The sequence below is a fragment of the Oncorhynchus mykiss genome, chromosome 15 (assembly GCF_013265735.2).
Source record: "Oncorhynchus mykiss isolate Arlee chromosome 15, USDA_OmykA_1.1, whole genome shotgun sequence".
NCBI lineage: Eukaryota > Metazoa > Chordata > Actinopteri > Salmoniformes > Salmonidae > Oncorhynchus > Oncorhynchus mykiss.
The window spans coordinates 52,431,898-52,447,771 of record NC_048579.1 but is presented as its reverse complement, the minus strand read 5'-3'; the positions used below and the strand labels follow the sequence as shown (position 1 = coordinate 52,447,771).

The 15,874-nt window shown below is 40.8% G+C and overlaps 1 protein-coding gene across 2 annotated transcripts in view; it reads left to right on the top strand.

Annotated features, from left to right (window-relative positions):
- The first annotated feature begins 10,637 nt into the window (after positions 1–10,637).
- slco1c1 (solute carrier organic anion transporter family, member 1C1) overlaps positions 10,638–15,874 on the top strand; it is a 61,123-nt gene continuing 55,886 nt past the window's right edge. For both annotated transcript variants that reach the window (XM_021563583.2, XM_021563582.2), the window contains exon 1: positions 10,638–11,178. The gene's annotated coding sequence lies outside the window, so the exon portion shown is untranslated. The remainder of the gene's footprint in view (positions 11,179–15,874) is intronic.

Below are 15,874 nucleotides of genomic sequence, written 5' to 3'. Positions count from 1 at the left end.
ATTTCGACGTCAATCTTGAACGATATCCCTGAGCATGCAAGCACAAACACGCACGCACAAACATACCGACCTTAAACCATTTAACCAATTACTCCACTCCTGTAAAAAGTAAAAAAGTAAACATACTGTCAACTGCGTTCATTTTCAGAAAACTTAACATGTAAATATTTGTATGAACATAAGATTCAACAACTGAGACATAAACTGAACAAGTTCCACAGACATGTGACTAACAGAAATTGAATAATGTGTCCCTGAACAAAGGGGGGGTAGAAAATCTAAAGTAACAGTCAGTATTTGGTGTGGCCACCAGCTGCATTAAGTACTGCAGTGCATCTCCTCCTCATGGACTGCACCAGATTTGCCAGTTCTTGCTGTGAGATGTTACCACACTCTTCCACCAAGGCACGTGCAAGTTCCCAGACATTTCTAGGGGGAATGGCCCTAGCCCTCACCCTCCGATCCAACAGGTGCCAGATTTGCTCAATGGGATTGGGATCCAGGCCCTTCCTTGGAAACACTGACATTCCTGTCTTGCAGGAGATCATGCACAGAATGAGCAGTATAGCTGGTGGCATTGTCATGATGAGCCTGCAGGAAGGGTACCACATGAGGGAGGAGGATGTCTTCCCTGTAACGCACAGCGTTGAGATTGCCTACAATGACAACAAGCTCAGTCCGATGATGCTGTGACACACCGCCCCAGACCATGATGGCCCCTCCACCCCCAAATCGATCCCGCTCCAGAGTAAAGGCCTTGGTGTAACGCTCATTCCTTCGACGATAAATGGAAATCCGACCATCACTCCTGGTGAGACAAAACCGCGACTCGTCAGTAAAGACCACTTTTTGCCAGTCCTGTCTGATCCAGAGACGGTGGGTTTGTGCCCATAGGCGACGTTGTTGCCGGTGATGTCTGGTGAGGACCTTCCTTACAACAGGCCTACAAGCCCTCAGTCCAGCCTCTCTCAGCCTATTGCGGACAGTCTGAGCACTGATGGAGGGATTGTGCGTTCCTGGTGTAACTCGGGCAGTTGTTGTTGCCAGCGGCATTAAGTACTGCAGTGCATCTCCTCCTCATGGACTGCACCAGATTTGTCCGTTCTTGCTGTGAGATGTTACCCCACTCTTCCACCAAGGCACCTGCAAGTTCCCTGAAACATAGACTGTTCTCTCTGCTACTGCACGGCAAGTGGTACTGGAGTGCCAAGTCTAGGTCCAAGAAGCTTCTAAACAGCTTCTACCCCCAAGCCATAAGACTCCTGAACAGCTAATCAAATGGCTACCAAGACTAGTTTGGTGACCTTTAACAAAATGTGATTGTAGGAACGGGGTGTTGTATGTGGAGGATTAAAGGCTGCAGGAGATAGGGAGGAGTGAGGCCTAAGAGTGTTTTATGAATAAGCATCAACCAGTGGGTCTTGTATATGAAAAATAGAACATGGTCAAATACAATTAATTTCAAATACTTGAGGTGCACTTGATTTATCTATTGGACCCAAGTCTGGTGAATGGGGAGTAATTTGGCCAGAAAATGACAATGCACAGCTTGATCGGGGTGGTTCACATAACATAGAGTTTGTATTCAGTCAGTATGTGCTGAAACCTGTACCTGTCTAATATTTTGGTTTTGTCTGCAAGGTATGAAGAATAAGCTATATCTCTGGGAGACAAATTACACTACAGAATAAATAAAAAATCCCTGTTGGATTTCAGCAATCAGTTACAGTAAATACCTCACAAATACTAGTGTTGTCAGTAGGAGACAATGACTCAAGGTTGAGTGAAAGCACAGAGAGGAGCAGAGGAGGGTTAGGAATTAGCTTTCTTCTGTATGGCTGCTGGCTGAGAGAAAGTCATTCCTCCAGTGTATTGTAGAAGAAGGAGGCCTGGCTGGTTTAATCTCTGCTCAAATCCCTCTCTAGGGATCCCTACTTAAAGCACAGCAGGGCACTTTGATAACCACACCAGTGCAAGCCACGAATACTGTTCTGCATATCATGCTTTACCCCTCTGAATCTGGCATCGTAAAGATAGGCCAACATGTAGAAGAGTCAGGGAATACTTTAAGGGTGATGACCACGGCTGGGCAGAAACATCCTATGGAATCAGACTGACCCACTTATTCCAACCCACCAAATTCTCACTCATTACTTACGACAGATGGTCGCCATGGCAACAGAGAAACACAGGACCGAATTCCAACCCCACAGACCGTAGGGGACAGAAGGATGCTGGGTTGGCGCACATTCAACAAATCTGATCTAACAAAGAATATTTGTCAAATCTGTCATGATTGATGTATTGTAACAGGCCCAATGTGGTTACTACAGTCCCATTTGGATATATATTTGCATTACATTTAGACATAGTCCCTTTTCATGTTTAGAAGTGACGCCTAAATGCTAAATTCGATTAAATACGTAGCTTAGCTAGCTTAGAGAAATCGGTGGTGTTAGTCAAAGTCATTTTTAACTGTAATGCAGTTGATCCTATTTTTTTTTACCTCAACATAGTATGAAATACACAAATAAACAATAGCCTAAATGTAGTCTAGTTTTGCTGGGGGGTAATGAGGATATTCGGGATCTTTCCCCCATGGCATCTTTCCCCCACGAGTTTCCATGGTCCTTTCCATTGTTTGGGTCGAGTTCCATTGACCTCTTTACCGCATCTATGTGATCCTTGAGAGTTCTGTAAACAGCTATTTGAGTGTAATGCCTATAGGCCTGCCTACTGTAGCATGGGCTAGTGGTCCCAGATCTGTTTGTGCTATCTTACCAACTCCTATGGTTAAACTCCTATGGTGAAATGAATCTCAATAAGTAGTCATATGCTGATAAATTATTAGGAGGTGATGAGCACTATGTGATTCAAAATAAATAACTTTTATTTCCTAAGAGCTAAGTTCATATGTGGTGACTGTTTGGTACATATAAGACACATAACAACATACACTGTCAGAAAAAAGGGTGCGGACTCTATTCAAAACATATCGCAGAAGGTCAGCATTACAGCGTGATTGGAATTTAAAGGCTGTGTTCCTTCACAGCTTCAGCGATACAGATTGAATAGAGTCCCTTGTATAATGGTAATTTCCTTATCCAATATTTTGAATATTAAAGTACAATTATCCAAGATTATTATAGTTGTTATTTTATATCAAGTTTTTTTTTTTAAAGAATTTTTTAAAAAAAATTAAATTTAATTTCATTTTAGTTTCAGTTCGTTTTCCGACTTGATTTACTATTTTTTTTATTCAGTTTTAGTTTTTGATAAAAACATTCCTATTTTGTTTTTGTATTATTTAGTTTCAGTTTTAATGTTACTCTGTTAGCCGTTTTTGTAATTTGATCAGTAACTTACTGTATTAATCAACAGTATGATACTGTTAAAACTGAATACAGTATATTACCGTAGAATGCAAAGTAAAATACCATATATTTGTTTTACAACACACTCTAAGACCTTTCTGTCATTTTAACAGTAAAACACTGTAGAATGCACAGTAAAATACTGTAAACAGTACTCATTCAAATATTTTAAGATGTGCCTTGTAAGAGTGTGATGACCCTCACACTCTGTCTGACAAATTCTTTCTCTTTGCTGTTGTTTTCCTTATTAGGATGTCAGTGGACGGAGCTGGGAGAGTTGTTAGCAAAATGGGACACTCCTGGGCCCGGGTGTGTCCCGGGATAAATATACCTTTTCCCCATTCATTGAGACTCTCTCCATGCAGACACATTGTTTGATTTTGGATGTAGCATTTTTTGTGGACGGTTTGTTTGTTTGTTTGCTTTGGCATCTTTCAACACTCACATCTCTACATGCAACCACTCACTTACACTACTGATTACACACACCCTTGTTTATTTGTATATAGGTTACCTCAGTTAATATATTTTTTGTTTGTTATTCCTTATCGCCACATTGTCTCCCTTTTTGTTACGGGCTTTGAGCCGGTTCGTGACAAGAGGCTATAGTTGTTGCACCCGTGAGTGAGAATGTTGTACCAATTAAAGTGATATGTGGTAGTGGTTCCCTAGCAATTACATTCATGTAGAAGACAGATCGGAGAGGCAGCAAGTCTCAAACCTGTTTTCTGTAGTCACTGTCAGTTTAGAAGCATTTGTTAAGGCAAGTCATATACAGTTAAATATTCATTATTAGCAATTGCAGATTTGATTTAGAATACAATTCAACAATAAAGCACTGTATAGTTGTTTTTCTATATATTTACTTCAGCATACTGTAAATTATGGTACATTGTGGGAGGAGAATGAATCACTGACTCATTAACATATTTTAAGGCGTTCCTTGTAAGTGGCTATATTTGTTTCCCCCGTTAGTGAGAGTCCTGTACCAATTTAATTGATGTGTTAGTAGTTCCCTAACAATTAAGTGTATACTGAACAAAAACTTTATATGCAACAAATTCTAAATCTTTACTGAGTTACAGTTCATTGAAGGAAATCCGTGAATTTAAATAAATTCAGTAGGCCCTAATCTATGGATTTCACATGACTGGGCAGGGATTCAGCCATGGGTGGGCAGTGGCCCACTAACTGGAGAGCCAGGTCCAGCCAATCAGAATGAGTTTCTCCCCACAAAATGGCTTATTACATATATAAATACTCTTCAGAACACCCCCCTTCCTCAGACTATCCCGCAGGTGAAGAAACTGGGTGTAGAGGTCCCGGGATGGCATGGTTACACGTGGTCTGCAGTTGTGAGGCCGGTTGGACGTACTACCAAATTCTCTAAAATGACGTTGGAGGCGGCATATGGTAGGCAGAAACATTAAATTCCCTGGCAACAGCTCTGTTGGACAGTATTGTATTGGCAATATTCCTGCAGTCAGCATGCCAATTGCACACTCCTTCAAAACTTGAGACATCTGTGCCATTTTGTTGTGTGATAAATCTGCACATTTTAGAGTGCCCTTTTATTGTCTCCAGGTGAACCTGTGTAATGATCATGCTGTTTAATCAGCTTCTTGATATGCCACACCTGTCAGGTTGATGAATTATCTTGGCAAAGGAGAATTGCGCACTAACAGGGATGTAGAGAAAATTCTGCACATAAATCGAGAGAAATAACCTTTTTGTGCATATGGAACATTTCTGCGATCTTTTATTTCAGCTCATGAAACATGGGACCAGCACTTTAGATGTTGTGTTTATATTTTTGTTCAGTACAGTGTATATATAGGGCACAGATCAGATTGGTAGAGGGTCTTACACCTTTTAATGGTTGGATATTTACCCATATCCATTCAATATGTTTTGCCCTGTAATCATGGCCAGTTTGGAAGCCTTTGTTTAGGCCTCTAGAAGTGCAAGTGATATAAAACACCTAGTAATTATTAATATGTTGTAAAATGCAAATGCCAACCTGTTTGTTTTAATCACTTGTAATTGCAGTAAAATCCTGTATATATATATTTTTTTTTACGTTTACACTTTTACTGTATTGTACTGTGTATCAAGATACCATGAATATCTCTGTATTGTATTGGCACTAGTAGAAAGAGGAGGAAGGGAAGTGCTACTAAGATACACAATAGTACATTTTGGTAGATAGAAGGTGCTCTTTGGTAAAATGGGTAAATTGGTCATCAAAAAGAAAGGAGGACCAAGGCAATCTTCATATAATTAATTAAAATGCCTTTATTAGTATGGCATGTTCAATAGAAACAACGTTTTTTACAAACCAACGTCTTTCTGCTGCATGGCCTTCGTCAGGGTTGTACTCCCTGATGAAGGCCATGCAGCCGAAAGGCGTCAATTTAAAAAAAACTTTGTTTGATTGTATTGGCACTATCCAGAGATATTAAGATATATATAATAAGATATCTTGTTGTAAATACAATTATTTTGTTGACCAATGTATCCTTAACTACAACAACAGTTACAGAAATATTTTTCTTGCTATGACTGGGATATATTCTTGAATCAACCTTGGTTGAACGCCCTGCCTTTAAATTGCTAAGGACAAGAGTGCTCACATAATGACCAAAAATGAAAACTAACAAAGAACACTGGGTAATATGTCGCTACATTCAGTAATTCCAATAATATACCGTACATTTGATTACAGTAAAAATATGTGTGCAATAAAATGGATAACCAAAAAATGGATTACAGTAGCTCTACTGTAAAATACATCACTGTTATTTACTGGCTAATTGCTACCAGCAAGTTATTGTACATTCTACAGTGTAGGGGCAGAAAGTAGCCTATGCATGGGAGGCTAGGAGACATTTATGTGTTGTAGGTTGTACTTCTTCCCTGTTAACTAGTGATAGTTAGTAGTCTCGGAAATCCCAGACCTAGAGCAACAGCACTAGGTCTGGGGAGGATGTCGGATTCTCTTGGACATTTAAAAAATAAATAAACAATTGTTCCGGGGAGACAGCACTTCTTTACAGTAATCTACTGTTAAACCAAAGTTTCTTTGAAATGTATCGAAACATACTGTACTTTTTTTTATAAAGGGCTGCCAGTAACTTATGTTTTTTACTGTTTGGCGAACCAGAATAAGAGCCCCTGTATGGTTCGTCAAACGGTTATTTGAAGAACCTTTTATGTTGAGAAAGGTTCTTAATAGAACCATTCTCCATTAAGGATCTATAAAGATGAATTAAAAAGGGTTCTCTGTGGCACCAAAAAAGGTTGCAGCGATAGCAGAATCCTGTTTGATGCGCTAACCTTTTTTTAATGGTTCTTTAAAGAAACTTTGGAAGGGGTTCTTTATAGCACCATGAAAAGATCCGCTAAAGGAAGAACTCTATTTTGCACTATATAGAACCATTTGTTATTAGTGTGCATGATACTTTAGATTAGAAGCAATTTATGCAATCATAGTCTATATATGCACATATAAACTCACCAAACAAAGAAATGTCTCTTTTTCAGGACCCTGTCTTTCAAAGATAATGCGTAAAAATCCAAATAACTTCACAGATCTTCACTGTAAAGGGTTTAAACAAGGTTTCCCATGCTTGTTCAAAGAACCATGAACAATTAATGAACATGCACCTGTGGAACGGTCGTTACGACACTAACAGCTTACAGACGGTAGGCAATTAAGGTCAGTTATGAATACTTAGGACACTAAAGAGGCCTTTCTACGGACTCTGAAAAACACCAAAAGAAAGATGCCCAGGGTCCCTGCTCATCTACGTGAACATGCCTTAGGCAAGGAGGCATGAGGACTGCAGATGTGGCCAGGGCAATAAATTGCAATGTCCGTACTGCGAGACGCCTAAGACAGCGCTACAGGGAGACAGGACGGACAGCTGAGTGTCCTCGCAGTGGCAGACCACGTGTAATAACACCTGCACAGGATCGGTACATCCGAACATCACACCTGCGGGACAGGTACAGGATGGCAACAACAACTGCCCAAGTTACTTCAGGCCTGTAGGCCTGTTGTAAGGCAGGTCCTCACCAGACATCACCGGCAACAATGTCGCCTATGGGCACAAACCCACCGCCTCTGGATCAGACTGGACTGGCAAAAAGAGCTCTTCTCCGACGAGTCACGGTTTTGTCTCACTGGGGGTGATGGTCGGATTTGCGTTTATCGCCGAAGGAATGAGCGTTACACCGAGGCCTGTACACTGGAGCAGAATCGATTTGGAGGTGGAGGGTCCGTCATGGTCTGGGGCAGTGTGTCACAGCATCATCGGACTGAGCTTGTTGTCATTGCAGGCAATCTCAACACTGTGCATTACAGGGAAGACATCCTCCTCCCTCATGTGGTACCCTTCCTGCAGGCTCATCCTGACATGACCCTCCAGCATGACAATGCTCGTTCTGTGCGTGATTTCCTGCAAGACAGGAATGTCAATGTCCTGCCATGACCAGTGAAGAGCCCGGATCTCAATCCCATTGAGCAGGTCTGGGACCTGTTGGATGTTATCTTTCATATCAGCAAGAAATAATTGTCTAAAAACAAAAGTTTAAATTGATTCACACCTTTAAAGGGTTAGTGTTCCCACACGGCCATATCTCCATGTTACAGCGCTTGTTTACGGAAAACAGACAGATAAGGGCAATCCATTTATGTTTAGAAAGCCGTATTGCAAGCAATGGTTATTGACATTTCTAAATGTTAAAACACAGAGTCGGGATTGCAGTTCACATGAGGCAGCCGTGGGCGAAGCTAACTGCTGAAAACTGTAGGGAGAAGGCAGAATACCACCTATAGTTTTTTAAAGATAATTTGTCCTGGTAGATAACATTGGGTTGTTATTGTACATGAAATGCATATGGTCCTTTTTATGCTGGATCTTTGTAGAATTTTTAACCATTTTGAGTCATCCAAAATCGTGTGTTCTCTACTCTGACAATTAAGACACATAAAAGGGGAAACCTAGTTAGTTTTAAATTAGTTTTCTTTGTTTAATCTCTCCATCTTGCTTCTCCTTCTGTGGATTATATATGACGGTTGGAAACCAACTTTAGTTGCATTACCGCCACCAACTGGACTGGAGTGTGGATCTTGTTCATCTTTCAATCACCCACATGGGTTAGTAGGCTGATAAAAACCAATGAGTCGATAGGAGAGGTGGGATTTGCAGCCTGTCAAGAGTCTAAAATAGAACCACGTTCGATCTTAACACCTCGCTACACAGATGCCGTTGCGCGCAAGCAATTTGGATGAAATGATTGAATAACATGTATGTATACATTTATTTTTCAACGCTCATGCACAAAGGCGGGCAGTTTAGTCAGCATGTTAGGGGTTAGGTTTAGGGAAAGGGTTACAATTAGGGTGGGTTAGGGAAAATAAGATTTTAATGGGAATACATTTTTTGGTCCCCACAAGGATAGTAAAACAAAGAGTTGTGTGTGTCCAGGGTTGGGGAGTAACAGATTACATGGAATCTGATTACAAAAAATGTAATCAGTTACAGTCACTGTAACGGATAACTGTAATTATATGGTAATTTGGGGTATTATCAACAGTAAAACACTCTTGAAACGTTTTACTGCAGCATTCTGTCAATTATGGTGCGTTGGGGGAAAAGGTTGTGGGAGGGGAAAGAATTGCTGTATTTGGAATGCTACTGTAATACCACCCCACAGAATACAGTACCGTACCGTATCTTTGGAGCCCCAAAAACCTTTTGACCGCTAGGTGCATGGTATTGTTGTTTCTGGCTCATTAACATAGTGGAGTGCCTTGTAAGAGGCTACATACACTATATTTGTTGCACACACGAGTGAGAATGCTGTAACAATTTAACTCCTATGTGATAATAGTGCCCCCTGAATGTGTATAGTGGACAGATTGGAGTGGCAGCAAGTGTTCATTCTTTAATGGATGAGTATTTTGCCATGTCCTTTTGGTCTGGTTTTGCCCTGTGTAACTAACTACCAGTTCGGTAGCCTTTGTTATTACCTCGAGAAGTGCAAGTGATATAAAACACAAAATATGTTAATATACTGTAATGTGTAAACACTTTACCTAGCAGCCAACCTGCTTACACCAATACCTTGTAATTACAGTAAAATACTGTAAAAAAATAAACCCCTCCCCTCAATAAATGTCCATTAATTAATTCAAATTATGGGTGCATCTACTTTTTAATTTTTTTTGCAGTATAATACAGTCTATTTTACTGTGTCATTACACAGTACTTGCCTTGATACTGTATTTATATCACAGTACAGTAGGTGTATGGTAATATTAAATACAGAATTATACTTGCCACTGAGCTGCCTGTAAGCTACTGGGTCGTTCCATGTCATTTCAGCAAGCCATGAAATCCACCATCTCAGATTGGTGCTGTTCCTGCTATTAAGTGATGTTTCTTTTTGAAGAAATCCCCCTTTTTTAAGAAATCTCAATTTTAAAGGGATTGTTCACCCAAATTATAAAATGACATATTGGTTTCCTTAACCTGTAAGCAGTCTATGGACAAGGTATGACAGCAACCCATGCTTCGGTTTTGTATGGCCACTTTTTTTCAAACGCTAACTTGTTATTATTTGTGGCACAAGTCCAATGCAAATCAATGACAATTTTGGACAGGAAACTAGTAATTGTAACGAATTACATTTACAAAGTAACCTACCCAACTCTGTGTGTGTGTGTGTGTGTGTGCCTGTGTGTGTGATTAGTGGAAGTGTTATATTTAAGCAATAAGGCCAGAGGGGGTGTGGTATATGGCTAATATACCACAGCTAAGGGCAGATATTTCTGCACGACGCAAAGCGGGGTGCCTGGATACAGCCCTTAGCCGTGGTATATTGGCCAAATGCTACAAACCTCTGAGTGCCTTATTGTTATTACAAACTGGTTACCTACATAATTAGAGTAGTAAAAATACCCCTGGTATAAGGACTGACATACCATGGCTGTCAGCAATTCAGGGCTCGAACCACCCGGTTTATAATATGGACTAGGCTACCTTATATAAGTAGAATTGTTATGTTGTATTATGCCTTGTTATGTGACAATTCTATACACTATAACATCTGTTTGCCTTATTGTTTCTCTCACTGACATCAAATTTGCATTGCAGACGTCACATGCTAAATTGTGTCTGGCATGAGATAGGATTATTTTAGAACATGTTTTGGTGAAGCATCATGCCCAAACACCACAACGCCCCTTTGAAGATGAATGACTTTCCCATCACTTTACCTATTTTCAATCACAACATAATAACGGTTAACAAATTAAAAACGGTTGTTTTACTTTTTGTCCATCGAGAAGCTTTGTGTTCGAGCGAATCAACTCTGGAAGTAGGATACATATCATCATACCATACCGTGCGCATAGCCTCTCTCCCTCTCAAGTGTTATCACGTGCGTGAGCTAATTTCTACAAGCAGCGTTAGGGTTGCACACAGATTTAACTTCTTAGCGAGAATGTTGTGGAAACTCGGTCTGATTGAGGTCAAATATTTAGATAATTGGAATTGTGATGAAGACAAGAGGCGGGAAGAAGAACTTTTGAGAAATACCTTCTTCTATGACCTTAAATAGCCGGGGGCTTTACTGCTCTTCATCCATATGAGAAGTTTCCCCTGAGCTCGAGACATCTGCCGCGCACTCTGCGCTGTCCAAAACTCTCTTCCACCGGGAATATTACGCGCTTTTGTCATAGGTTGTTGTATTACCTCATTGGAAAATATAGGGCGATTGTTTCGTGGTAGACTTGGTAAGTGACTCAACGTTTTTTCTTCTTCTCCTACACAAGTGTTTGATAGCTTTTGTTGTGAAGCTTTACTTATGCTGAGCATCACAGCTGGAATAGACCGAAGCTGTCAGATAGGTCGACCAGGAAGACAACAATATGTTAGTTAGCGTTTATTTATTTAGGCTACTTGCAGTTCGAGTGTTTTTGGAAACCCATGACTCGTACTCCATTACAAATCATGTAATTAATGCTTTGTATGCATCAAAGATTCACAGTGAATTTAAGTGAGGAATCTGCCTACCTACACTGTAACAGACAACTACATTTTATACGGTAATTTGAGGTATTATCAACACACACAAAAACTCGGAATTGTTTAACTGTGCGGCACACTGTCGGAAATGGCGCATTTTCGGAAAATGTCTATATTTCGAAAGATACTGTAATTCCACCCCACAGAATACAGTGCCCTACCATATATAAGGCAGCAGGTAACCTGGTGGTTAGAGCGTTTGGCTCATTAACACATTTTGAGGTGTGCTTTGTAAGAGGCTATATTTGTTGCGCATTGAGAATGTTGTAACAATTGAACTCTGTGTTTAAAGTGAGTCATCAATTCAAAAAGTACAGTGCCTTCATAAAGTATTAACACCCTTTGATTTTTTTTCCACATTTTGTTGTTGGATTAAAATGGATGAAAAAAATATTTTTTTTGTCAACGATCTACACCAAATACTCTGTAATTTCAAAGTGGAAAAAAATCTAACATTTGTAATAAATGTGTGAAAAATAAAACACATATCTTGCTTTCATGTGTTCAATACATGTTAGAATCACCTTTGGCAGCAATTACAGCTGTGAGTCTTACTTGGTAAATCTCTTAAGAGTTTTGCACACCTGGATTGTACAATATTTGCTCCTTTTTATTTTTTATTCTTCAAGCTGTCAAGTTGGTTGTTGATCATTGCTAGACAGCCATTTTCAAGTCTTGCCATAGATTGTCAAACCACTTTAAGTCAAAACTGGTATCAGTTAACATGGGTGCCGGAGAGGATGGCTGCCGTTTTATGTGCTCCTGACCAATTGTGCTATTTTGTGTGTGTTTTTCCCCCACTGTTTTTAACTTTTTAGTACATAATATTTCCGCCATCATTTCCTATGACCCAAAATAAATAGGTTTTGGACATCAGAACAGCGATTACTCACCTCGAACTGGACAAGGATTTGTTTCTTTAATGAGTCTGAAGCGAATTATGTACAGCTCTTCCCGGAACAGGCCCACATCCCCGTCAATCGTATGAAGAGGAGACACCGTTACAGAGGTCGAAGAGCTGACTGCGTCGGGGAGTGGATAATCTGCCTTTACCTCCGTTCAACTGGCGAATGTGCAATCACTGGAGAATAAACTGGATGAGCTCCATTCGAGACTATCCTATCAACAGGACATCAAAAACTGTAATATCCTATGTTTCACCGAGTCGTGGCTGAACAAGGACATTGATAATATACAGTATAAGGCCATAAGCAAACAAGAAAATGCTTATCCAGAGGTGGCACTTCTTAATGCAGAGGTGGTGTTTCTTAATGCAGGAAAACAGATATCCGGTTTTACCTAATTTCTACCCGCATGTCACATGTGCAACTAGAGCAGGAGTGGGAAATTCCAGTCCTTGAGGGTCTGAATGGTGTCAGTTTTTCCCCAGGCTCAGCTAACACACTTGACTCCAATAATCACCTAATCATGATCTTTAGTTTAGAACACAATATGATTAATCAGCTGTGTTTGCTCGGGATGGAGAAAAAGTCTGACACCAATCAGGCCCTTGAGGACTGGAGTTGCCCACCCCAGAACTAGAGGAAAACAAACTCTAGATCACCTTTACTCCACAGATAGAGATGTGTACAAAGTTCTCCCTCGCCCTCCATTTGGCAATTTTGACCATAATTTTATCCTCCTGATTCCTGCTTACGAGCAAAAACTCAAACAGGAAGTACTAGTGACTCGCTCAATACGGAAGTGGTCCGATGAAGCGGATGCTAGGCTACAGGACTGTTTCACTAGCACGGACTGCAATATGTTCTGAGATTCATCCGATGGCATTGAGTAAACCAAATCAGTCACCGGCTTTATTAATAAGTGCATCGGTGACATCATTCCCACAGTGACCGTACGTACATATCCCAACCAGAAGCCATGGATTACAGGCAACATCCGCAGTGGGCTAAAGGCTAGAGCTGCAGATTTCAAGGAGCAGAACTCTAACCAAGACACTTATAAGAAATCTCTTTACGGGCTCTGACGTACCATCAAGCAGGCAAAGAATCAATGCAGGACTAAGATCGAATATTACTACACTGGCTCTGATGCTCGAAGTGGCAAAGCTTGCAAACTATCACAGATTAGAAAGGGAAACCCAGCCACGAGCTGCCCAGTGACGCTAGCCTACCAGACGAGCTAAATGCCTTCTATGCTCGCTTTGAGGCAAGCAACACGGAAGAATGCATGACCACACCAGCTGTTCCAGATGACTGTTTAATCACGCTCTCCGTAGCCGATGTATGACAGGATTTCCCAAACTCAGTCCTCAGGACCCCAAGGGCTGTACGTTTTGGTTTTTGCCCTAGGACTACATCGCTGATTCAAATATTAAACTAATCAAGCTCTGATCATTTGAATCAGCTGTGTAGTGTTAGGGCAAAAACCAAAACGTAGACCGAGTTTGGGAACCACTGGAGTAAGACGTTTAAACACTCCCTGAGTCTCCCCCCCCCCCCCCCCCCCCCGTGGCTTTATGGCTTTACACCCTCTGCTATAATGTGGATAACCTGTCCACCAGAACACAGTGGGTGTTCTTTAATGGAAGCCTCTCAAACATAATCCAGGTAGAAGCAGGAATTCCCCAGGGTAGCTGTTTAGGCCCCTTGCTTTTTTCAATCTTTACTAACGACATGCCACTGGCTTTGAGTAAGGCCAGTGTGTCTATGTATGCGGATGACTCAACACTATACACGCCAGCTACTATAGCGACTGAAATTACTGCAACATTTAACAAAGAGCCGCACTTAGTTTTGGAATGGGTAACAAGGAATAAGTTAGTCCTAAATATTTACAAAACTAAAAGCATTGTATTTGGGACAAATCCTTGACTAAACCCTAAACCTCAACTACATCTCGTAATGAATAATGTGGAAATTGAGCAAGTTGAGGTCACTAAAATTCTTGGAGTAACCCTGGATTGTAAACTGTCATGGTCAAAACATATTGATGCAAAAGTAGCTAAGATGGGGAGAAGTCTGTCCATAATTAAGTGCTGCTCTGCCTTCTTAAGAATACTATTAACAAGGCAGGTCCTACAGGCCCTAGTTTTGCCGCACCTGGACTACTGTTCAGTCGTCTGGTCACGTGCCACAAAGAGTGACTTGGGAAAATTGCAGTTGGCTCAGAACAGGGCAGCACGGCTGGCCCTTAAAAGTACACAGAGAACTAAAATTAATGACATGCATGTCAATCTCTCATGGCTCAGTGGAAGAGAGATTGACTTCCTCATTACATGTTATTGTAAGAGCTGTTAACAAGCTGAAGTTACCGAGCTGTCTTTAAAATACTAGCACACAGCTCGGACACCCATGCATACCCCACAAGACTTTCCACCCGAGTTCTCTCCACAATCCCGAAGTCCAGAACAGACTATGGGAGGCGCACAGTACTACATATAGCCATGACTACATGGAACTATTCCACATCAGGTAACTGATGCAAGCAGTAGAATCCGATATAAAAATACACCTTATGGAACAGCGGGGACTGTGAAGTAACACAAACATAGGGACAGACAGGTGCTTACACACACATGATAACATACGCACTATTCTCACCTACACATGGATTTTGTGTTGTAGATATCTGGTAGTGGAGTATGGGCCTGAGGGCACACACTTAGTGTGTTATGAATTCTGTATTGTAATGTTTGTAACATTGTATAAGTGCCTTAATTTTGCCGGACCCCAGGAAGAGTAGCTGCTGCCTTGACACATGGCATCTATGGACCAAGGTCTCACAACGCATGTTTTTCCAGGCTAGCATCTCAAACAACATGGTAGGTACTGACCAATAAACATTCAAGTGCCCTTGGACATGACACATAAATGGATACAAATCAGACATGGTTATTCATATTGAAACAAAACAAAATGTACCCAACACTGTCAAAACTCAACATATGCAAGAACAATCTGATCCACCATATGTTAATATCTCTTGATCTGTTTGACAAAGTCATGGAATTTGGCACTCATTTTTTGGCACACATGCTCAGCGACGTGAATCTAGCAAACCTGTAGAGTTTGGTTCTGTTTGGCCTCATGGTGGTGCTGTTGGCTTATAATGGCCATGTTGATTGAACAAGAGTCACCAAAACATTGGTGACTCAGCGGTTCTCGAGTAGAAGACATTTCAAATAGTCAACATCATTAAAATGGTCCAAAATCCATCAAAAGCATATTGGATGATCTTGTTTGATTTTGAGTTCTGATATTTGGGAAACGTGGTAAGAAGTACAGTTGTACACTACATGACCAAAAGTATGTGGACAGCAACTTGTCGAATATATAAAAAAGATAATGGAGTTGGTCCCCCCTTTGCTGCTATAACAGCCTCCACTCTTCTGGCAAGGCTTTCCACTAGAACAGTGCTGCAGAGACTTGCTTCCATTCAGCC